At 41.1% G+C, this 25,349-nt stretch overlaps 1 long non-coding RNA gene across 2 annotated transcripts; it reads left to right on the forward strand.

Moving 5' to 3' along the window:
* The first annotated feature begins 17,773 nt into the window (after positions 1 to 17,773).
* Positions 17,774 to 24,498, forward strand: LOC139072150 (uncharacterized). Of its 2 annotated transcripts, none has more exons than XR_011521745.1 (2): positions 17,774 to 17,784; positions 18,775 to 24,498. It is a non-coding gene; the product is annotated as an uncharacterized lncRNA (long non-coding RNA). The 2 variants fall into 2 exon arrangements; XR_011521746.1 differs by having other exon boundaries at positions 19,220 to 24,498.
* The last annotated feature ends 851 nt before the right edge of the window (positions 24,499 to 25,349 follow it).

Genomic DNA, 25,349 nt, shown 5'->3' on the forward strand with positions numbered 1-25,349 from the left:
CTGTTAATTGGAGTACTCTAAAACAAACCTGACCTCTCTAGGATATTCAGAAGCCAAGTTATAATCCCACAAATGTGTAACTGGACTACTTCTTTAAATTGACACCAGATCCGGTGACCTTTGGGACATGGTTTGACCCCCTATAGGAATGTGCGATCATCATGAAACGTTCAGATCACTTACAACTCAATAGATTCTACCTTCTTGGAACGTTTCAGCCTGATTGGACCTTGTTTTCACACAAATAGACCCAGAATGATGTGAAATTGTGCTTCGTGCAACATAATTCTGGGTGCCATTTACAAACCATAAGTGCTAATGACTCCATTCCTTTTTGTGGTTGTAGGGGATCTTGATTGGAGTACACTAAAACAAACCTGATCTCACTAGGACATTCAGAAGCCAAGTTATAAGCCCACAAATGTGTAACTGGACTACTTCTTTAAATTGACACCAGGCCCGGTGACCTTTGGGACAAGGTTTGACCCCCTAAAGGAATGTGCGATCATCATGAAACGTTCAGATCACTTACAACTCAATAGATTCTACCTTCTTGTAACGTTTCAGCCTGATGGGACCTTGTTTTCACACAAATGGACCCAGAATGATGTGAAATTGTGCTTCGTGCAACATAATTCTGGGTGCCATTTACAAACCATAAGTGCTAATGACTCCATTTCTTTTTGTGGTTGTAGGGGCTGTTGATTGGAGTACACTAAAACAAACCTGATCTCTCTAGGAAATTCAGAAGCCAAGTTATAAGCCCACAAATGTGTAACTGGACTACTTCTTTCCGGTGACCTTTGGGACATGGTTTTACCCCCTTAGGAAAGTGCTATCATCATGAAACATTCAGATCACTTACAACTCAATAGATTCTACCTTCCTGTAACGTTTCTGCCTGATTGGACCTTGTTTTCACACAAATGAACCCAGAATGATGTGAAATTGTGCTTCGCGCACCATAATTCTGGGTACAGTTTAAAAACCATAAGTGCTAATGACTCCATTCCTTTTTGTGGTTGTAGGGGCTGTTGATTGGAGTACACTAAAACAAACTTGATCTCTCTAGGACATTCAGAAGCCAAGTTATAAGCCCACAAATGTGTAACTGGACTACTTCTTTAAAGTGACACCAGATCCGGTAACTTTTGGGACATGGTTTGACCCCCTTAGGAAAGTGCTATCATCATGAAACGTTCAGATCACTTACAACTCAATAGACTCTACCTTCCTGTAAAGTTTCAGCCTGATTGGACCTTGTTTTCACACAAATAGACCCAGAATGATGTGAAATTGTGCTTCGTGCAACATAATTCTGGGTGCCATTTACAAACCATAAGTGCTAATGACTCCATTCCTTTTTGTGGTTGTAGGGGATCTTGATTGGAGTACACTAAAACAAACCTGATCTCACTAGGACATTCAGAAGCCAAGTTATAAGCCCACAAATGTGTAACTGGACTACTTCTTTAAATTGACACCAGGCCCGGTGACCTTTGGGACAAGGTTTGACCCCCTAAAGGAATGTGCGATCATCATGAAACGTTCAGATCACTTACAACTCAATAGATTCTACCTTCTTGTAACGTTTCAGCCTGATGGGACCTTGTTTTCACACAAATGGACCCAGAATGATGTGAAATTGTGCTTCGTGCAACATAATTCTGGGTGCCATTTACAAACCATAAGTGCTAATGACTCCATTTCTTTTTGTGGTTGTAGGGGCTGTTGATTGGAGTACACTAAAACAAACCTGATCTCTCTAGGAAATTCAGAAGCCAAGTTATAAGCCCACAAATGTGTAACTGGACTACTTCTTTCCGGTGACCTTTGGGACATGGTTTTACCCCCTTAGGAAAGTGCTATCATCATGAAACATTCAGATCACTTACAACTCAATAGATTCTACCTTCCTGTAACGTTTCTGCCTGATTGGACCTTGTTTTCACACAAATGAACCCAGAATGATGTGAAATTGTGCTTCGCGCACCATAATTCTGGGTACAGTTTAAAAACCATAAGTTCTAATGACTCCATTCCTTTTTGTGGTTGTAGGGGCTGTTGATTGGAGTACACTAAAACAAACTTGATCTCTCTAGGACATTCAGAAGCCAAGTTATAAGCCCACAAATGTGTAACTGGACTACTTCTTTAAAGTGACACCAGATCCGGTAACCTTTGGGACATGGTTTGACCCCCTTAGGAAAGTGCTATCATCATGAAACGTTCAGATCACTTACAACTCAATAGACTCTACCTTCCTGTAAAGTTTCAGCCTGATTGGACCTTGTTTTCACACAAATGAACCCAGAATGATGTGAAATTGTGCTTCGTGCAACATAATTCTGGGTGCCATTTACAAACCATGAGTGCTAATGACTCACATACTTTTTGTGGTTGTAGGGGCTGTTGATTGGAGTACACTAAAACAAACCTGATCTCTCTAGGACATTCAGAAGCCAAGTTATAAGCCCACAAATGTGTAACTGGACTACTTCTTTAAATTGACACCAGATCCGGTGACGTTTGGGAAATGGTTTGACCCCCTTAGGAAAGTGCTATCATCATGAAACGTTCAGATCACTTACAACTCAATAGATTCTACCTTCCTGTAACGTTTCAGCCTGATTGGACCTTGTTTTCACACAAATGAACCCAGAATGATGTGAAATTGTGCTTCGTGCAACATAATTCTGGGTGCCATTTAAAAACCATAAGTGCTAATGACTCCATTCCTTTTTGTGGTTGTAGGGGCTGTTTATTGGAGTACACTAAAACAAACCTGATCTCTCTAGGACATTCAGAAGCCAAGTTATAAGCCCACAAATGTGTAACTGGACTATTCTTTAAATTGACACCAGATCCGGTGACCTTTGGGACATGGTTTGACCCCTTTAGGAAATTGCTATCATCATGAAACATTCAGATCACTTACAACTCAATAGATTCTACCTTCTTGTAACGTTTCAGCCTGATTGGACCTTGTTTTCACACAAATGGACCCAGAATGATGTGAAATTGTGCTTCGTGCAACATAATTCTGGGTGCCATTTACAAACCATAAGTGCTAATGACTCCATTCCTTTTTGTGGTTGTAGGGGATCTTGATTGGAGTACACTAAAACAAACCTGATCTCACTAGGACATTCAGAAGCCAAGTTATAAGCCCACAAATGTGTAACTGGACTACTTCTTTAAATTGACACCAGGCCCGGTGACCTTTGGGACAAGGTTTGACCCCCTAAAGGAATGTGCGATCATCATGAAACGTTCAGATCACTTACAACTCAATAGATTCTACCTTCTTGTAACGTTTCAGCCTGATGGGACCTTGTTTTCACACAAATGGACCCAGAATGATGTGAAATTGTGCTTCGTGCAACATAATTCTGGGTGCCATTTACAAACCATAAGTGCTAATGACTCCATTTCTTTTTGTGGTTGTAGGGGCTGTTGATTGGAGTACACTAAAACAAACCTGATCTCTCTAGGAAATTCAGAAGCCAAGTTATAAGCCCACAAATGTGTAACTGGACTACTTCTTTCCGGTGACCTTTGGGACATGGTTTTACCCCCTTAGGAAAGTGCTATCATCATGAAACATTCAGATCACTTACAACTCAATAGATTCTACCTTCCTGTAACGTTTCTGCCTGATTGGACCTTGTTTTCACACAAATGAACCCAGAATGATGTGAAATTGTGCTTCGCGCACCATAATTCTGGGTACAGTTTAAAAACCATAAGTGCTAATGACTCCATTCCTTTTTGTGGTTGTAGGGGCTGTTGATTGGAGTACACTAAAACAAACTTGATCTCTCTAGGACATTCAGAAGCCAAGTTATAAGCCCACAAATGTGTAACTGGACTACTTCTTTAAAGTGACACCAGATCCGGTAACCTTTGGGACATGGTTTGACCCCCTTAGGAAAGTGCTATCATCATGAAACGTTCAGATCACTTACAACTCAATAGACTCTACCTTCCTGTAAAGTTTCAGCCTGATTGGACCTTGTTTTCACACAAATAGACCCAGAATGATGTGAAATTGTGCTTCGTGCAACATAATTCTGGGTGCCATTTACAAACCATAAGTGCTAATTACTCCATTCCTTTTTGTGGTTGTAGGGGCTGTTGATTGGAGTACACTAAAACAAACTTGATCTCTCTAGGACATTCAGAAGCCAAGTTATAAGCCCACAAATGTGTAACTGGACTACTTCTTTAAAGTGACACCAGATCCGGTGACCTTTGGGACATGGTTTGACCCCCTTAGGAAAGTGCTATCATCATGAAACGTTCAGATCACTTACAACTCAATAGATTCTACCTTCTTGTAACGTTTCAGCCTGATTGGACCTTGTTTTCACACAAATGAACCCAGAATGATGTGAAATTGTGCTTCGTGCAACATAATTCTGGGTGCCATTTACAAACCATGAGTGCTAATGACTCACATACTTTTTGTGGTTGTAGGGGCTGTTGATTGGAGTACACTAAAACAAACCTGATCTCTCTAGGACATTCAGAAGCCAAGTTATAAGCCCACAAATGTGTAACTGGACTACTTCTTTAAATTGACACCAGATCCGGTGACGTTTGGGAAATGGTTTGACCCCCTTAGGAAAGTGCTATCATCATGAAACGTTCAGATCACTTACAACTCAATAGATTCTACCTTCCTGTAACGTTTCAGCCTGATTGGACCTTGTTTTCACACAAATGAACCCAGAATGATGTGAAATTGTGCTTCGTGCAACATAATTCTGGGTGCCATTTAAAAACCATAAGTGCTAATGACTCCATTCCTTTTTGTGGTTGTAGGGGCTGTTTATTGGAGTACACTAAAACAAACCTGATCTCTCTAGGACATTCAGAAGCCAAGTTATAAGCCCACAAATGTGTAACTGGACTATTCTTTAAATTGACACCAGATCCGGTGACCTTTGGGACATGGTTTGACCCCTTTAGGAAATTGCTATCATCATGAAACATTCAGATCACTTACAACTCAATAGATTCTACCTTCTTGTAACGTTTCAGCCTGATTGGACCTTGTTTTCACACAAATAGACCCAGAATGATGTGAAATTGTGCTTCGTGCAACATAATTCTGGGTGCCATTTACAAACCATAAGTGCTAATGACTCCATTCCTTTTTGTGGTTGTAGGGGCTGTTGATTGGAGTACACTAAAACAAACCTGATCTCTCTAGGACATTCAGTAGCCAAGTTATAAGCCCACAAAGGTGTAACTGGACTACTTCTTTAAAGTGACACCAGGCCCGGTGACCTTTGGGACATGGTTTGACCCCCTATAGGAATGTGCGATCATCATGAAACGTTCAGATCACTTACAACTCAATAGATTCTACCTTCTTGGAACGTTTCAGCCTGATTGGACCTTGTTTTCACACAAATAGACCCAGAATGATGTGAAATTGTGCTTCGTGCAACATAATTCTGGGTGCCATTTACAAACCATAAGTGCTAATGACTCCATTCCTTTTTGTGGTTGTAGGGGATCTTGATTGGAGTACACTAAAACAAACCTGATCTCACTAGGACATTCAGAAGCCAAGTTATAAGCCCACAAATGTGTAACTGGACTACTTCTTTAAATTGACACCAGGCCCGGTGACCTTTGGGACAAGGTTTGACCCCCTAAAGGAATGTGCGATCATCATGAAACGTTCAGATCACTTACAACTCAATAGATTCTACCTTCTTGTAACGTTTCAGCCTGATGGGACCTTGTTTTCACACAAATGGACCCAGAATGATGTGAAATTGTGCTTCGTGCAACATAATTCTGGGTGCCATTTACAAACCATAAGTGCTAATGACTCCATTTCTTTTTGTGGTTGTAGGGGCTGTTGATTGGAGTACACTAAAACAAACCTGATCTCTCTAGGAAATTCAGAAGCCAAGTTATAAGCCCACAAATGTGTAACTGGACTACTTCTTTCCGGTGACCTTTGGGACATGGTTTTACCCCCTTAGGAAAGTGCTATCATCATGAAACATTCAGATCACTTACAACTCAATAGATTCTACCTTCCTGTAACGTTTCTGCCTGATTGGACCTTGTTTTCACACAAATGAACCCAGAATGATGTGAAATTGTGCTTCGCGCACCATAATTCTGGGTGCAGTTTAAAAACCATAAGTGCTAATGACTCCATTCCTTTTTGGTGTAATGGGGGCTGTTAATTGGAGTACTCTAAAACAAACCTGACCTCTCTAGGATATTCAGAAGCCAAGTTATAATCCCACAAATGTGTAACTGGACTACTTCTTTAAATTGACACCAGATCCGGTGACCTTTGGGACATGGTTTGACCCCCTTAGGAAAGTGCTATCATCATGAAACGTTCAGATCACTTACAACTCAATAGATTCTACCTTCTTGTAACGTTTCAGCCTGATTGGACCTTGTTTTCACACAAATGAACCCAGAATGATGTGAAATTGTGCTTCGTGCAACATAATTCTGGGTGCTATTTAAAAACCATAAGTGCTAATGACTCCATTCCTTTTTGTGGTTGTAGGGGCTGTTGATTGGAGTACACTAAAATAAACCTGACCTCTCTAGGACATTCAGAAGCCAAGTTATAAGCCCACAAAGGTGTAACTGGACTACTTCTTTAAAGTGACACCAGGCCCGGTGACCTTTGGGACATGGTTTGACCGCCTATAGGAATGTGCGATCATCATGAAACGTTCAGATCACTTACAACTCAATAGATTCTACCTTCCTGTAACGTTTCAGCCCTATTGGACCTTGTTTTCACACAAATGGACCCAGAATGATTTGAAATTGTGCTTCGTGCAACATAATTCTGGGTGCCATTTACAAACCATAAGTGCTAATGTCTCCATTCCTATTTGGGGTAATGGGGGCTGTTAATTGGAGTACTCTAAAAAAACCTGACCTCTCTAGGACATTCAGAAGCCAAGTTATAAGCCGACAACGGTGTAACTGGACTACTTCTTTAAAGTGACACCAGATCCGGTAACCTTTGGGACATGGTGTGACCCCCTTAGGAAAGTGCTATCATCATGAAACGTCCAGATCACTTACAACTCAATAGATTCTACCTTCTTGTAACGTTTCAGCCTGATTGGACCTTGTTTTCACACAAATGGACCCAGAATGATGCGAAATTGTGCTTCGTGCAACATAATTCTGGGTGCCATTTACAAACCATAAGTGCTTATGACTCCATTCCTTTTTGTGGTTGTAGGGGATGTTGATTGGAGTACACTAAAACAAACCTGATCTCTCTAGGACATTCAGAAGCCAAGTTATAAGCCCACAAATGTGTAACTGGACTACTTCTTTATATTGACACCAGATCCGGTGACGTTTGGGACATGGTTTGACCCCCTTAGGAAAGTGCTATCATCATGAAACGTTCAGATCACTTACAACTCAATAGATTCTACCTTCCTGTAACGTTTCAGCCTGATTGGACCTTGTTTTCACACAAATAGACCCAGAATGATGTGAAATTGTGCTTCGTGCAACATAATTCTGGGTGCCATTTACAAACCATAAGTGCTAATTACTCCATTCCTTTTTGTGGTTGTAGGGGCTGTTGATTGGAGTACTCTAAAACAAACCTGATCTCTCTAGGACATTCAGAAGCCAAGTTATAAGCCCACAAATGTGTAACTGGACTACTTCTTTAAAGTGACACCAGATCCGGTGACCTTTGGGACATGGTTTGACCCCCTTAGGAAAGTGCTATCATCATGAAACGTTCAGATCACTTACAACTCAATAGATTCTACCTTCTTGTAACGTTTCAGCCTGATTGGACCTTGTTTTCACACAAATGGACCCAGAATGATGTGAAATTGTGGTTCGTGCAACATAATTCTGGGTGCCATTTACAAACCATAAGTGCTAATGACTCCATTCCTTTTTGTGGTTGTAGGGGCAGTTGATTGGAGTACACTAAATCAAACCTGACCTCTCTAGGGAATTCAGAAGCCAAGTTATAAGCCCACAAATGTGTAACTGGACTACTTCTTTAAATTGACACCAGATCCGGTGACCTTTGGGACATGGTTTGACCCCCTTAGGAAAGTGCTATCATCATGAAACGTTCAGATCACTTACAACTCAATAGATTCTACCTTCCTGTAACGTTTCAGCCTGATTGGACCTTGTTTTCACACAAATGAACCCAGAATGATGTGAAATTGTGCTTCATGCAACATAATTCTGGGTGCCATTTAAAAACCATAAGTGCTAATGACTCCATTCCTTTTTGTGGTTGTAGGGGATCTTGATTGGAGTACACTAAAACAAACCTGATCTCACTAGGACATTCAGAAGCCAAGTTATAAGCCCACAAATGTGTAACTGGACTACTTCTTTAAAGTGACACTGTTGGCGCCAAAAAGGTCAAGAGGTCATCTAAAGAATGTATTGAGTTAAAGCTGAGTTCTTAGGCTGAAAGTGTTTTCTGGCTAGAGTTCGTGTGCTGTTCCAACATCAGCTCCAAAGGAATTTCCTGTTTTGGTCCCTGCTTGCTTCCAGTAGAATTGCTCAAAGCTTATCTGACTTGCTAAATACTTGATGTGATTCCAAAAGTGTTGCTGGGTCCCAGACAGAAGTCTCCACCAACAGTTTCCACAGAAGAGATGTGAGCTATAAAAAGGGGAACCACTCTTTTGTCGGGGTCTTTCAGCTGTCCTGACATGTGAGAAGATAAATAAAAGACCACGCTGTTCTTGACTGAAAAACTCTCTCCGACTCTTTTCTTTAAGAATAACAGAAAAAGCCCACATGTTGGCACCCCAGATGGGTGAACAGCGAGGACTTTCCGTGGCTTCCCTTGGCTCCTGTCCAGTGGCTGAGGTCCGTACTAAGGGCCCAGGTGAGCATGCTTTTGTTCATTTTTGTGGCCTCTGTCACTGGGCAGGGGTGTTCTCCTGTTCTGAAAATACTATAAATATTGGTTGGAGAGAGGATTCATGTCTGACAGTGGTAAAATATTCACACCGTGTGAAGTCAGCTGTGTCATTTTGATGACGGACAAATTTTAAGTGTCAAATTGAAAGGTGGGACAGCAGATTGGAATAGAATCTGAAAAGCTGATAAGGTTTTGAGAAATCCAGTCTCCTGACTCGGTAAGAGCAGAGACGGGGATCCTGGAAAAAAAAGCGCTGAAGTTGTGAGAAATGAGTTTTGCCTGTAATTCGGTCTTTCCCCTGGGGTTTGGTAAATTTAATAAGAGTTTGTGGCAAAGTAAAAAGAGAAAAAGAGGCCTGTATAAGAAGTTGAAGTCTTTGCTGAGTTCGGTTCGTCCTCGAGGAGTAACAAATTTAAGAGTGTTTGCAAAGCAGTAGTGAGGCCTGTGAGAAGACGTCTTGAGTTTGCAGCGAGAGGCTGCGTATGGCTCTCAGTTTTGAGCACTTGGAGAGTGCTTATCAATTCCAGCCGCACACGTGTGGTGCAATTCCTTGCTTATCAGGCAGCCCAGCTGCTGATTACGTGCTCCACAACATGTTGTTTTGTGCAGCTTATGTAAGTCCCACTTACTTTTGACCATATTAGGAGGTGGGGGTTGAATAGAGAGAACCACAGTGTGAGGGCCTGATGCGGTACCAGGGAAAATAAATAAGATAAATAAGAGCTCTAAAAGTTGCAACTCGCATATGTAAAGTTCACTGCAGTGCTAAAATTAATGTTTGAAGTTACGCAAAATTCAAATTCTGCAACCCTGTTCTGATTAGTCTGAACAGAGTACCATAAGTTAATAAATAAAAGGTTTTAAAGTAACATGTGTATATGTATGTGTGTGTATGTATATGTGTATACATATATATACATATGTAGTGTACAAGCGTGATAATCATCTGTGTGCGGGGCAGCATGTGAGTGACCCCGATCTGGGGGTTAAGTGGCCTGGAGATAAAAAAGGGAAAAAACCAATAAGAAACGCAAGTAAGGTTGTATATGACAGATTTATTTTAGAAATATATGGATATACATATACATAAAGTCAGATAGTTGCTAAACAGTAAGATCGAAACAGATCTGTAGAAAATAAGTATGTGGACTGTTTCTCAGAGCGCTCTCAAAAAATTGCAATTTGACTTGCTCAAATGGTTGAATAGGACTTGCTTAAAAGCAGGCATTAAGTTCTGAAAATTACCAGCCGTTAAAGGAAGTCATGTCAATTTGGTGTAAAGTAGGAAAAGTAAGTGCCAATTTGGGTCAGTTAAATTTAAATTAGGAGAAACATAATAATAGTCCAACTGAAACAAAGAGATTAAGAAAAGATAAGGTAAAACAGATGCTTATGTATACAAAGAGAATAAATAAGTGACGGACTGACTTATTTTTGTTTAAAAGACTGTGACAAAGAGGAAAAATGTCGTCTGTGCCGTTGTGTGACTGGATGTGAGTGTTTCTTGCATGAGGAGAAGTGAATGCTGCTTCTGGCTGGATCCTCTGTTGAATGACGCAGTGTTTAATAGAGAGAGCTGCTGGAAAAAACAGGGCGTAGTCCAGCTTTGCCCGACTGAAAAACAATAGAAAAAGAACTTGTGGTTAGTACGATGACAAGGAAATCGTTTAAAATATAAAAGTTGCATGGTCGTGTTTATACAAAGGAAGTATTTTATCAGCTTTTGGGCCGTGTTGTAACTGAGTCCCTCTCTCTGTCTTCCTCTTTTTTCTACTGCCGGCATACACACACACATGGTTGAAACAAGGCTTGCTTGCTTTCTGTAACATGCAGTTTTAAGCAATTTGTGACTTTAGAAAAGATATTTTTGGTGTTTTGAGGGCGTACCTTCTTAGTCCAGTCTTAGTTCTTAGTCCATGGTTGGCCTCCGTGAGACCTGTTCTCCTGAACGGCCAGGGAAGAATGATACTGATAGTTCTGTCTGAGGGCCTGACTCCACCCACATTTACACAGAAGAATCCCATAGTCTATAAATAGCACAGGGTGCTGCATTCTGCAGCTCTCATACCTCTTAGAATCATATGATCCAATCTTAAAATTAACAATCAGTCAGGAAATAAAGTATTTGCTCTAGAACGTTCAGTTACACCCATTTATAAATATTTAGTATAGGTTTTGTAAAACTATTGCTGTAAATCTTGCTGTAAAACAAAACCCAATAATTGTCTTGCCTCAACTTTAAGAACCATTAAGATTAGTGGCTGGATTTTGAGACGCTGAATGATGAAAAACAGATAAACTAATTGTATTATTTTTACCTGGCTAAAACTTGTGCCAGGCTGTTTTGAGTTAAAAACTGGTATTTATTCTCCCAAAATAAGATAGATAAAAAAAAAAAATAAAATAAAAATGAAAAGAGGGATCTTGCATTTTGGGTTAGATTGCACCTAATGATTAAAACCTGTGTAGAACTGATTTGATGATTAAGGAACAATTGTGCCCAGGAAGTAGTCTAGATTTACCTTTGAGTCAGTAAAGTCGACTATTTATTAGAAGCCATCGTTGATTTGTAAAAGAGAAAGTTCTGTCATTTCAACCCAATCAACATATTTAAGGAAGACGTTTGCTGTGAACTGTGGCGGCATGAACTTTACTGGGTTGGCCTGTCATAGAGACGGAAACCGGCTGCAAATGAAAGTTTCCTGGATCTGGCTCTACACAAATGGAGCAGGAAGTCCCCACCACAAGCTGTGTGTCTGCGTCGAGATGGGGGAGGCGCCGTAAGATGGACACTATGAGACAGACGCTTGGTTGCCCTGCTGCAGATGGAACAAAGACGAAGGGGAGGAGCATGTGTTAACATGTGAACTTTAATCAATGACGGTGGTCATCCTGGACATACAAAGAGAGGCTCAAAAGAGACTGTCTCCTATGGTTACACCCAGTGAAGGAGTGCTTGCTGCAGTTAGGTAATGGAAAAAGCTTTTTGGCAACAATCAGTTGACTTGGTGAAATGTCAGGATTGGAAAAATTTACTAAACTACTGTAGAACATAGCTAACTGAGGAAGTTATCCTTAAAAAATAGGATTAGAAACCTGATCCTATATTTTTCTATCAGCTGTAAGTTCTAACGTAGAAAATAATGTTACAAAATATTGAATAATTGTACCTCTCATTCGATAATATTTATGTTCACATTTTCTCATCTTGTGAAATCTTTAACATAACATTTTTAATTGGCCTTTTGCGGGAATGGCATTGCGAGAACATTTGGATTTGGCTACAGCCGAAAATTGGCTAAACTGAAATTTTGGTTTGACTTAAATTAGGTGTCACTGAAGGTAAACGAAGCTATATTCATGCTGCATGGGAATTGGAGTGTAGGAGCTAAAAGCAGTGTTCTGTGTACGTGCGAACTGACATTCTGCTTATCAGCCCAGCTGCTGCGTACGTGCAGCCTGACAGCGCCAGCAGCAGAGTATAACTGCTGTAGGAGGGATGAGAAAGGGATGACAATTGGCTAAAGGAAAAAGGAATGAAAATAAGAAACAAGTTAAGAAAGAAAGATAGTTTTGGCTCCTAGAGATTGTGAATTCAAACCTGGTTAGGGAATAATATTTGCTCGTCACGTTTTCTGCCTTGAGGTGCATAATTGGGGCGAATAGTAAGGGACATTGGAAAACCTGAAACTATTTTGTTGAATTGATAGTAAAGTGGTTGTCCTAATTTTTAATTGGAGAGATCACACCGCAACATGAGTTCAGAACAGTAATTATGGGAAGTTTTGTTGGATTAATTTGATCACACGCTTCAGGTCTTAGTCTTTTCTTTCCACTGATTTAGTGTTCGGTTCATTTAAACCAAGCGGAGACACAGACTTGAGAGAATAAGTAGTTTAGTTGTGCGTGTCCCGCTCTTGCTGTTTGAGCATTTTCCAGAAATAATCTAGGTGTTTAAGAAGTGTAAGGAAGCTCTCGATGTGATTACTAACATGCATGAGGAATTTCAAACTTTCGCTTAAGTCTGACATTTGCTTGGTGTGTGAGGGCACAGAGACGTGTATGGACCGTGTGCTTGAATGTGTTTGTTTTGTTTGTTTGTTTATTTATTTATATGGGCGTGGCCGAGCCTTGAGAAACATCAACAAAGCCATTGGACTATTCTGAGTAAATTAACCAATTCAAATTCAAATTCAGGATCCTGAAACAATTCGGTTGTAATCTCCAATTGATGAAGACCATCTTAAGAATCCATTGCACAAGGCATCGTCAGTGTTACTGGAACTGGTTAATAAAAAATAAATAAATAAATAAATAAATAATAATAAATAACCATGCATGGTCGTATATTTTAGTTGAATCATTTATACTCATTGAATTATTGTTGTTTGCTTTATGTTTTAATTTCTTTGCAATTTCTCTCTGTGACACAGGTGGAGATGCTGGTGGCAAAGTGGATCCCACTTATTTTTTTTCTTCCACACACACATTCTTGCTCTCTCTCTATCTCTCTCTGTGTGTGTATGTGCATGTGTATGTGTTTGTGTGTCCGTGTGTGTCCATGTCATGATGTCACTGTACCTTTAATTGCGCTTGCTGTTTGTAACTGTATGTGTCTGATGTTGAAGGTATCAGAGGCTAGGGTCAGAAAGAGTTAGGTCATTTTTGTGCATAACCATTAATCCCTAGGCGATCGGCTCGGGGGACGTCTGGTCCGGCCGGAGTGCGAGTCTTCCTGGTGTTGCACGGTGACCAAGGGTGAGGATGGAAAAAGATGAAGATTGGACTCTCATGGACTCACGTCGATACCTGAGATGAAGGCTAAAGGATAGTGTCGCTTCTCACTTTACTGGGACTAGTTTAACTAAATTAAGAAGAAGTTTGCTGAACTTGTATGGTTCTTGTCTTGAATGCCGCTAGGAACCATCCCTGATTAATTACAATGGGGTTTCTGCTGGAGGAGGTGAAGAGGATAACCAATGGACAAGCATAACAAGAGGACAAAGACATCACCACAATGTATCATCGTTTTATAGGCCATCCGACGACCACGACACCAATAGAGGAATTGTTTACAATGAAAGATGAGTAAAATGCAACTACTCTACACCCTAGACTGGTTTCCATACCTGCATTCACGTCATTATTTGGGGCGACGGTGGCACAGGAGTTAAGTGCTCGCCCCGTAATCTGAAGGTTGCTGGTTCGAGTCCCGCTCAGTCTGTCGCTGTCGTTGTGTCCTTGGGCAAGACACTTAACCCATGTTGCCTGCTGGTGGTGGTCGGAGGGACCGGTGGCGCCAGTGCTCGGCAGCCTCGCCTCTGTCAGTGAGCCCCGGGGCAGCTGTGGCTACATTATAGCTCATCCCCACCAGTGTGTGAATGTGTGTGTGAATGGGTGAATGACTGATAGTGTTGTAAAGCGCCTTGGGGGGTTCTAGGACTCTAAAAGGCGCTATATCAAATACAGGCCATTTACCATTTACCATTATAGTCACATCTGTAGATGCATGGACTTGACTAGTCTCACTAACCATACAATGACGGCGTCACTTAGCTGATGTCTAATTACTTTTGTTCCAGTTTTACAACTTTGATTGTTTTATTTGTCCGAGGGGAGGTTATGGGTTTAAGGTGTACGTAAAGCTTTTGCATGGGCCGGAGGGGCCAGGCAGACCTGAGGTAATAAAGAGACGAATCCTGACAGAATATAGCATGTGTGTATTCCTGGTAAACTACCAATAATGGGCCCAGAACTAACATGTTTCTGGATAAGTGCTTAGAGCACATTAATGACATTGTTATAGGTCATGATGCTGCGGATTAATTCCTCGTATGCTGGGGATTCAGAACTGCTGCTGATAGGTGACCCAACATATGAGTTTACCATATATTCTTAGGTTTCACATCATTTTTGTTCCCGTTTGTGTCTAAGTTCTTTAACTTAGTGTGATAACATAACCATGACTGTTAGTACTCCATTTCAGGTGCGACAGATCTTCTGGAGGGTGCTGGATGTCATGTTTTGACTAGTGTTTTCTTATAGTGATGAGTTAGCATGTGCTCATTTTTGAGGGTGTGTGGATGTTGCATGAAGGGTTTGACGGTGGTGTCGAAGGTTGAGGATCAGAATAGGTGATTCTGATTGAGTTTAGGTCGAATTGGCTGGATGACTTTTAAATTTGGTTTTAAGGACTTATTTCTGGTCGTTTTACCGAGCGGCCATTTACATTGCTCCTAGTTATCAAGGCAGTCAGGTGAGTTTTGCTTTTACCATTAGCCCGTAAATGTTTGAGTGACTCATTGCATGCCGTGCTGGCAAACTAGCTCTTTAATTTAGGATAGTGAGTAGTATAGAAAGGAGGTGTGAATGTGGGGATGGATGCTTTGTCTATGGGTCTAATATTTAGGAAGTTTTTGTGGTAATAGGTTTATAGGCAATTGGCATGCTAATTCAAGTTTTCTTGTTGACATGTTGTGTTTTGCTCGCTGTGGGGAGGATGGAGTCGGCACCACCACGCTGCACGAAGATGGACAAAGGGAGGACTGAGCCAAGGACTCATGCCTTTGCTTTCCTGACAAATAAAGGACACTTGTCCACATAAAGCCCTCCTGCAGCAGAAGGTCTCCAACGCCGACAGGGATGCTGAACTTGTATTTTCCGTTCTATTCTTTTGAATGAAGTTTTCAACCGGACTTATTACTGTTTCATTACGTCTTCGCTAAAGCTAATCGTTCATTGTTCATCATATTTGTCACCTGTTTATCTTCATGTGCTTTTGTTGATATGTGTGTGCTTTTTCTTTTGATCACTGACGAGGACATGTGTCACCAATGTCCTCGCATGCACGCTCTGTGCCGTGGTGTTCGCCCCTGGGGTCGGGGGGGACATGGAGGAATTTTCCTTGTTAAAGTACAGCGGGCAGGGTTTTTTGCCTCCATACGGAGCGCGCATGCAATACATCCGCGAAGTAATGGGTTCAGTTAATGCTAAGGTCATGTTTCATGTATTGTTTCATAGTTTTTCATTGTCTCAGCTGTGAACCCATTGGTTGTTTTTCAGTGTCTTAATCATTGTTCATTACATATACGTGTTAACGTTGCTGTGTTAGTCTGGAAAATCATCTCGTGTTTTGGCATGGGTTTTCCTTTATAAATTTTTTGATTCAAGGTCATATGTTATGCCCTTTTGTCTCTATCCTCGGTCATATTGTTACATTATCATTATTTCTTGCTCATTTGTTCTGTTACTTAGTTAAGCATTCATTTATTGGTATACCCTACCTTGCTAATTTGTTTACAATAGTAATGTGTGGTGGACAAGTCCACCAAAGGGAGGACTGTTGGCGCCAAAAAGGTCAAGAGGTCATCTACAGAATGTATTGAGTTAAAGCTGAGTTCTTAGGTTGAAAGTGTTTTCTGGCTAGAGTTCGTGTGCTGTTCCAACATCAGCTCCAAAGGAATTTCCTGTTTTGGTCTCTGCTTGCTTCCAGTAGAATTGCTCAAAGCTTATCTGACTTGCTAAATACTTGATGTGATTCCAAAAGTGTTGCTGGGTCCCAGACAGAAGTCTCCACCCACAGTTTCCACAGAAGAGATGTGAGCTATAAAAAGGGGAACCACTCTTTTGTCGGGGTCTTTCAGCTGTCCTGACATGTGAGAAGACAAATAAAAGACCACGCTGTTCTTGACTGAAAAACTCTCTCCGACTCTTTTCTTTAAGAATAACAGAAAAAGCCCACATGTTGGCACCCCAGATGGGTGAACAGCGAGGACTTTCCGTGGCTTCCCTTGGCTCCTGTCCAGTGGCTGAGGTCCGTACTAAGGTCCCAGGTGAGCATGTTTTTGTTCATTTTTGTGGCCTCTGTCACTGGGCAGGGGTGTTCTCCTGTTCTGAAAATACTATAAATATTGGTTGGAGAGAGGATTCATGTCTGACAGTGGTAAAATATTCACACCGTGTGAAGTCAGCTGTGTCATTTTGATGACGGACAAATTTTAAGTGTCAAATTGAAAGGTGGGACAGCAGATTGGAATAGAATCTGAAAAGCTGATAAGGTTTTGAGAAATCCAGTCTCCTGACTCGGTAAGAGCAGAGACGGGGATCCTGGAAAAAAAAAAGCGCTGAAGTTGTGAGAAATGAGTTTTGCCTGTAATTCGGTCTTTCCCCTGGGGTTTGGTAAATTTAATAAGAGTTTGTGGCAAAGTAAAAAGAGAAAAAGAGGCCTGTATAAGAAGTTGAAGTCTTTGCTGAGTTCGGTTCGTCCTCGAGGAGTAACAAATTTAAGAGTGTTTGCAAAGCAGTAGTGAGGCCTGTGAGAAGACGTCTTGAGTTTGCAGCGAGAGGCTGCGTATGGCTCTCAGTTTTGAGCACTTGGAGAGTGCTTATCAATTCCAGCCGCACACGGGTGGTGCAATTCCTTGCTTATCAGGCAGCCCAGCTGCTGATTACGTGCTCCACAACATGTTGTTTTGTGCAGCTTATGTAAGTCCCACTTACTTTTGACCATATTAGGAGGTGGGGGTTGAATAGAGAGAACCACAGTGTGAGGGCCTGATGCGGTACCAGGGAAAATAAATAAGATAAATAAGAGCTCTAAAAGTTGCAACTCGCATATGTAAAGTTCACTGCAGTGCTAAAATTAATGTTTGAAGTAACGCAAAATTCAAATTCTGCAACCCTGTTCTGATTAGTCTGAACAGAGTACCATAAGTTAATAAATAAAAGGTTTTAAAGTAACATGTGTATATGTATGTGTGTGTATGTATATGTGTATACATATATATACATATGTAGTGTACAAGCGTGATAATCATCTGTGTGCGGGGCAGCATGTGAGTGACCCCGATCTGGGGGTTAAGTGGCCTGGAGATAAAAAAGGGAAAAAACCAATAAGAAACGCAAGTAAGGTTGTATATGACAGATTTATTTTAGAAATATATGGATATACATATACATAAAGTCAGATAGCTGCTAAACAGTAAGATCGAAACAGATCTGTAGAAAATAAGTATGTGGACTGTTTCTCAGAGCGCTCTCAAAAAATTGCAATTTGACTTGCTCTAATGGTTGAATAGGACTTGCTTAAAAGCAGGCATTAAGTTCTGAAAATTACCAGCCGTTAAAGGAAGTCCTGTCAATTTGGTGTAAAGTAGGAAAAGTAAGTGCCAATTTGGGTCAGTTAAATTTAAATTAGGAGAAACATAATAATAGTCCAACTGAAACAAAGAGATTAAGAAAAGATAAGGTAAAACAGATGCTTATGTATACAAAGAGAATAAATAAGTGACGGACTGACTTATTTTTGTTTAAAAGACTGTGACAAAGAGGAAAAATGTCGTCTGTGCCGTTGTGTGACTGGATGTGAGTGTTTCTTGCATGAGGAGAAGTGAATGCTGCTTCTGGCTGGATCCTCTGTTGAATGACGCAGTGTTTAATAGAGAGAGCTGCTGGAAAAAACAGGGCGTAGTCCAGCTTTGCCCGACTGAAAAACAATAGAAAAAGAACTTGTGGTTAGTACGATGACAAGGAAATCGTTTAAAATATAAAAGTTGCATGGTCGTGTTTATACAAAGGAAGTATTTTATCAGCTTTTGGGCCGTGTTGTAACTGAGTCCCTCTCTCTGTCTTCCTCTTTTTTCTACTGCCGGCATACACACACACATGGTTGAAACAAGGCTTGCTTGCTTTCTGTAACATGCAGTTTTAAGCAATTTGTGACTTTAGAAAAGATATTTTTGGTGTTTTGAGGGCGTACCTTCTTAGTCCAGTCTTAGTTCTTAGTCCATGGTTGGCCTCCGTGAGACCTGTTCTCCTGAACGGCCAGGGAAGAATGATACTGATAGTTCTGTCTGAGGGCCTGACTCCACCCACATTTACACAGAAGAATCCCATAGTCTATAAATAGCACAGGGTGCTGCATTCTGCAGCTCTCATACCTCTTAGAATCATATGATCCAATCTTAAAATTAACAATCAGTCAGGAAATAAAGTATTTGCTCTAGAACGTTCAGTTACACCCATTTATAAATATTTAGTATAGGTTTTGTAAAACTATTGCTGTAAATCTTGCTGTAAAACAAAACCCAATAATTGTCTTGCCTCAACTTTAAGAACCATTAAGATTAGTGGCTGGATTTTGAGACGCTGAATGATGAAAAACAGATAAACTAATTGTATTATTTTTACCTGGCTAAAACTTGTGCCAGGCTGTTTTGAGTTAAAAACTGGTATTTATTCTCCCAAAATAAGATAGATAAAAAAAATAAAATAAAATAAAAATGAAAAGAGGGATCTTGCATTTTGGGTTAGATTGCACCTAATGATTAAAACCTGTGTAGAACTGATTTGATGATTAAGGAACAATTGTGCCCAGGAAGTAGTCTAGATTTACCTTTGAGTCAGTAAAGTCGACTATTTATTAGAAGCCATCGTTGATTTGTAAAAGAGAAAGTTCTGTCATTTCAACCCAATCAACATATTTAAGGAAGACGTTTGCTGTGAACTGTGGCGGCATGAACTTTACTGGGTTGGCCTGTCATAGAGACGGAAACCGGCTGCAAATGAAAGTTTCCTGGATCTGGCTCTACACAAATGGAGCAGGAAGTCCCCACCACAAGCTGTGTGTCTGCGTCGAGATGGGGGAGGCGCCGTAAGATGGACACTATGAGACAGACGCTTGGTTGCCCTGCTGCAGATGGAACAAAGACGAAGGGGAGGAGCATGTGTTAACATGTGAACTTTAATCAATGACGGTGGTCATCCTGGACATACAAAGAGAGGCTCAAAAGAGACTGTCTCCTATGGTTACACCCAGTGAAGGAGTGCTTGCTGCAGTTAGGTAATGGAAAAAGCTTTTTGGCAACAATCAGTTGACTTGGTGAAATGTCAGGATTGGAAAAATTTACTAAACTACTGTAGAACATAGCTAACTGAGGAAGTTATCCTTAAAAAATAGGATTAGAAACCTGATCCTATATTTTTCTATCAGCTGTAAGTTCTAACGTAGAAAATAATGTTACAAAATATTGAATAATTGTACCTCTCATTCGATAATATTTATGTTCACATTTTCTCATCTTGTGAAATCTTTAACATAACATTTTTAATTGGCCTTTTGCGGGAATGGCATTGCGAGAACATTTGGATTTGGCTACAGCCGAAAATTGGCTAAACTGAAATTTTGGTTTGACTTAAATTAGGTGTCACTGAAGGTAAACGAAGCTATATTCATGCTGCATGGGAATTGGAGTGTAGGAGCTAAAAGCAGTGTTCTGTGTACGTGCGAACTGACATTCTGCTTATCAGCCCAGCTGCTGCGTACGTGCAGCCTGACAGCGCCAGCAGCAGAGTATAACTGCTGTAGGAGGGATGAGAAAGGGACGACAATTGGCTAAAGGAAAAAGGAATGAAAATAAGAAACAAGTTAAGAAAGAAAGATAGTTTTGGCTCCTAGAGATTGTGAATTCAAACCTGGTTAGGGAATAATATTTGCTCGTCACGTTTTCTGCCTTGAGGTGCATAATTGGGGCGAATAGTAAGGGACATTGGAAAACCTGAAACTATTTTGTTGAATTGATAGTAAAGTGGTTGTCCTAATTTTTAATTGGAGAGATCACACCGCAACATGAGTTCAGAACAGTAATTATGGGAAGTTTTGTTGGATTAATTTGATCACACGCTTCAGGTCTTAGTCTTTTCTTTCCACTGATTTAGTGTTCGGTTCATTTAAACCAAGCGGAGACACAGACTTGAGAGAATAAGTAGTTTAGTTGTGCGTGTCCCGCTCTTGCTGTTTGAGCATTTTCCAGAAATAATCTAGGTGTTTAAGAAGTGTAAGGAAGCTCTCGATGTGATTACTAACATGCATGAGGAATTTCAAACTTTCGCTTAAGTCTGACATTTGCTTGGTGTGTGAGGGCACAGAGACGTGTATGGACCGTGTGCTTGAATGTGTTTGTTTTGTTTGTTTGTTTATTTATTTATATGGGCGTGGCCGAGCCTTGAGAAACATCAACAAAGCCATTGGACTATTCTGAGTAAATTAACCAATTCAAATTCAAATTCAGGATCCTGAAACAATTCGGTTGTAATCTCCAATTGATGAAGACCATCTTAAGAATCCATTGCACAAGGCATCGTCAGTGTTACTGGAACTGGTTAATAAAAAATAAATAAATAAATAAATAAATAATAATAAATAACCATGCATGGTCGTATATTTTAGTTGAATCATTTATACTCATTGAATTATTGTTGTTTGCTTTATGTTTTAATTTCTTTGCAATTTCTCTCTGTGACACAGGTGGAGATGCTGGTGGCAAAGTGGATCCCACTTATTTTTTTTCTTCCACACACACATTCTTGCTCTCTCTCTATCTCTCTCTGTGTGTGTATGTGCATGTGTATGTGTTTGTGTGTCCGTGTGTGTCCATGTCATGATGTCACTGTACCTTTAATTGCGCTTGCTGTTTGTAACTGTATGTGTCTGATGTTGAAGGTATCAGAGGCTAGGGTCAGAAAGAGTTAGGTCATTTTTGTGCATAACCATTAATCCCTAGGCGATCGGCTCGGGGGACGTCTGGTCCGGCCGGAGTGCGAGTCTTCCTGGTGTTGCACGGTGACCAAGGGTGAGGATGGAAAAAGATGAAGATTGGACTCTCATGGACTCACGTCGATACCTGAGATGAAGGCTAAAGGATAGTGTCGCTTCTCACTTTACTGGGACTAGTTTAACTAAATTAAGAAGAAGTTTGCTGAACTTGTATGGTTCTTGTCTTGAATGCCGCTAGGAACCATCCCTGATTAATTACAATGGGGTTTCTGCTGGAGGAGGTGAAGAGGATAACCAATGGACAAGCATAACAAGAGGACAAAGACATCACCACAATGTATCATCGTTTTATAGGCCATCCGACGACCACGACACCAATAGAGGAATTGTTTACAATGAAAGATGAGTAAAATGCAACTACTCTACACCCTAGACTGGTTTCCATACCTGCATTCACGTCATTATTTGGGGCGACGGTGGCACAGGAGTTAAGTGCTCGCCCCGTAATCTGAAGGTTGCTGGTTCGAGTCCCGCTCAGTCTGTCGCTGTCGTTGTGTCCTTGGGCAAGACACTTAACCCATGTTGCCTGCTGGTGGTGGTCGGAGGGACCGGTGGCGCCAGTGCTCGGCAGCCTCGCCTCTGTCAGTGAGCCCCGGGGCAGCTGTGGCTACATTGTAGCTCATCCCCACCAGTGTGTGAATGTGTGTGTGAATGGGTGAATGACTGATAGTGTTGTAAAGCGCCTTGGGGGGTTCTAGGACTCTAAAAGGCGCTATATCAAATACAGGCCATTTACCATTTACCATTATAGTCACATCTGTAGATGCATGGACTTGACTAGTCTCACTAACCATACAATGACGGCGTCACTTAGCTGATGTCTAATTACTTTTGTTCCAGTTTTACAACTTTGATTGTTTTATTTGTCCGAGGGGAGGTTATGGGTTTAAGGTGTACGTAAAGCTTTTGCATGGGCCGGAGGGGCCAGGCAGACCTGAGGTAATAAAGAGACGAATCCTGACAGAATATAGCATGTGTGTATTCCTGGTAAACTACCAATAATGGGCCCAGAACTAACATGTTTCTGGATAAGTGCTTAGAGCACATTAATGACATTGTTATAGGTCATGATGCTGCGGATTAATTCCTCGTATGCTGGGGATTCAGAACTGCTGCTGATAGGTGACCCAACATATGAGTTTACCATATATTCTTAGGTTTCACATCATTTTTGTTCCCGTTTGTGTCTAAGTTCTTTAACTTAGTGTGATAACATAACCATGACTGTTAGTACTCCATTTCAGGTGCGACAGATCTTCTGGAGGGTGCTGGATGTCATGTTTTGACTAGTGTTTTCTTATAGTGATGAGTTAGCATGTGCTCATTTTTGAGGGTGTGTGGATGTTGCATGAAGGGTTTGACGGTGGTGTCGAAGGTTGAGGATCAGAATAGGTGATTCTGATTGAGTTTAGGTCGAATTGGCTGGATGACTTTTAAATTTGGTTTTAAGGACTTATTTCTGGTCGTTTTACCGAGCGGCCATTTACATTGCTCCTAGTTATCAAGGCAGTCAGGTGAGTTTTGCTTTTACCATTAGCCCGTAAATGTTTGAGTGACTCATTGCATGCCGTGCTGGCAAACTAGCTCTTTAATTTAGGATAGTGAGTAGTATAGAAAGGAGGTGTGAATGTGGGGATGGATGCTTTGTCTATGGGTCTAATATTTAGGAAGTTTTTGTGGTAATAGGTTTATAGGCAATTGGCATGCTAATTCAAGTTTTCTTGTTGACATGTTGTGTTTTGCTCGCTGTGGGGAGGATGGAGTCGGCACCACCACGCTGCACGAAGATGGACAAAGGGAGGACTGAGCCAAGGACTCATGCCTTTGCTTTCCTGACAAATAAAGGACACTTGTCCACATAAAGCCCTCCTGCAGCAGAAGGTCTCCAACGCCGACAGGGATGCTGAACTTGTATTTTCCGTTCTATTCTTTTGAATGAAGTTTTCAACCGGACTTATTACTGTTTCATTACGTCTTCGCTAAAGCTAATCGTTCATTGTTCATCATATTTGTCACCTGTTTATCTTCATGTGCTTTTGTTGATATGTGTGTGCTTTTTCTTTTGATCACTGACGAGGACATGTGTCACCAATGTCCTCGCATGCACGCTCTGTGCCGTGGTGTTCGCCCCTGGGGTCGGGGGGGACATGGAGGAATTTTCCTTGTTAAAGTACAGCGGGCAGGGTTTTTTGCCTCCATACGGAGCGCGCATGCAATACATCCGCGAAGTAATGGGTTCAGTTAATGCTAAGGTCATGTTTCATGTATTGTTTCATAGTTTTTCATTGTCTCAGCTGTGAACCCATTGGTTGTTTTTCAGTGTCTTAATCATTGTTCATTACATATACGTGTTAACGTTGCTGTGTTAGTCTGGAAAATCATCTCGTGTTTTGGCATGGGTTTTCCTTTATAAATTTTTTGATTCAAGGTCATATGTTATGCCCTTTTGTCTCTATCCTCGGTCATATTGTTACATTATCATTATTTCTTGCTCATTTGTTCTGTTACTTAGTTAAGCATTCATTTATTGGTATACCCTACCTTGCTAATTTGTTTACAATAGTAATGTGTGGTGGACAAGTCCACCAAAGGGAGGACTGTTGGCGCCAAAAAGGTCAAGAGGTCATCTACAGAATGTATTGAGTTAAAGCTGAGTTCTTAGGTTGAAAGTGTTTTCTGGCTAGAGTTCGTGTGCTGTTCCAACATCAGCTCCAAAGGAATTTCCTGTTTTGGTCTCTGCTTGCTTCCAGTAGAATTGCTCAAAGCTTATCTGACTTGCTAAATACTTGATGTGATTCCAAAAGTGTTGCTGGGTCCCAGACAGAAGTCTCCACCCACAGTTTCCACAGAAGAGATGTGAGCTATAAAAAGGGGAACCACTCTTTTGTCGGGGTCTTTCAGCTGTCCTGACATGTGAGAAGACAAATAAAAGACCACGCTGTTCTTGACTGAAAAACTCTCTCCGACTCTTTTCTTTAAGAATAACAGAAAAAGCCCACATGTTGGCACCCCAGATGGGTGAACAGCGAGGACTTTCCGTGGCTTCCCTTGGCTCCTGTCCAGTGGCTGAGGTCCGTACTAAGGTCCCAGGTGAGCATGTTTTTGTTCATTTTTGTGGCCTCTGTCACTGGGCAGGGGTGTTCTCCTGTTCTGAAAATACTATAAATATTGGTTGGAGAGAGGATTCATGTCTGACAGTGGTAAAATATTCACACCGTGTGAAGTCAGCTGTGTCATTTTGATGACGGACAAATTTTAAGTGTCAAATTGAAAGGTGGGACAGCAGATTGGAATAGAATCTGAAAAGCTGATAAGGTTTTGAGAAATCCAGTCTCCTGACTCGGTAAGAGCAGAGACGGGGATCCTGGAAAAAAAAAAGCGCTGAAGTTGTGAGAAATGAGTTTTGCCTGTAATTCGGTCTTTCCCCTGGGGTTTGGTAAATTTAATAAGAGTTTGTGGCAAAGTAAAAAGAGAAAAAGAGGCCTGTATAAGAAGTTGAAGTCTTTGCTGAGTTCGGTTCGTCCTCGAGGAGTAACAAATTTAAGAGTGTTTGCAAAGCAGTAGTGAGGCCTGTGAGAAGACGTCTTGAGTTTGCAGCGAGAGGCTGCGTATGGCTCTCAGTTTTGAGCACTTGGAGAGTGCTTATCAATTCCAGCCGCACACGGGTGGTGCAATTCCTTGCTTATCAGGCAGCCCAGCTGCTGATTACGTGCTCCACAACATGTTGTTTTGTGCAGCTTATGTAAGTCCCACTTACTTTTGACCATATTAGGAGGTGGGGGTTGAATAGAGAGAACCACAGTGTGA

This window comes from Nothobranchius furzeri, chromosome 10 (assembly GCF_043380555.1).
Source record: "Nothobranchius furzeri strain GRZ-AD chromosome 10, NfurGRZ-RIMD1, whole genome shotgun sequence".
Lineage (NCBI taxonomy): Eukaryota > Metazoa > Chordata > Actinopteri > Cyprinodontiformes > Nothobranchiidae > Nothobranchius > Nothobranchius furzeri.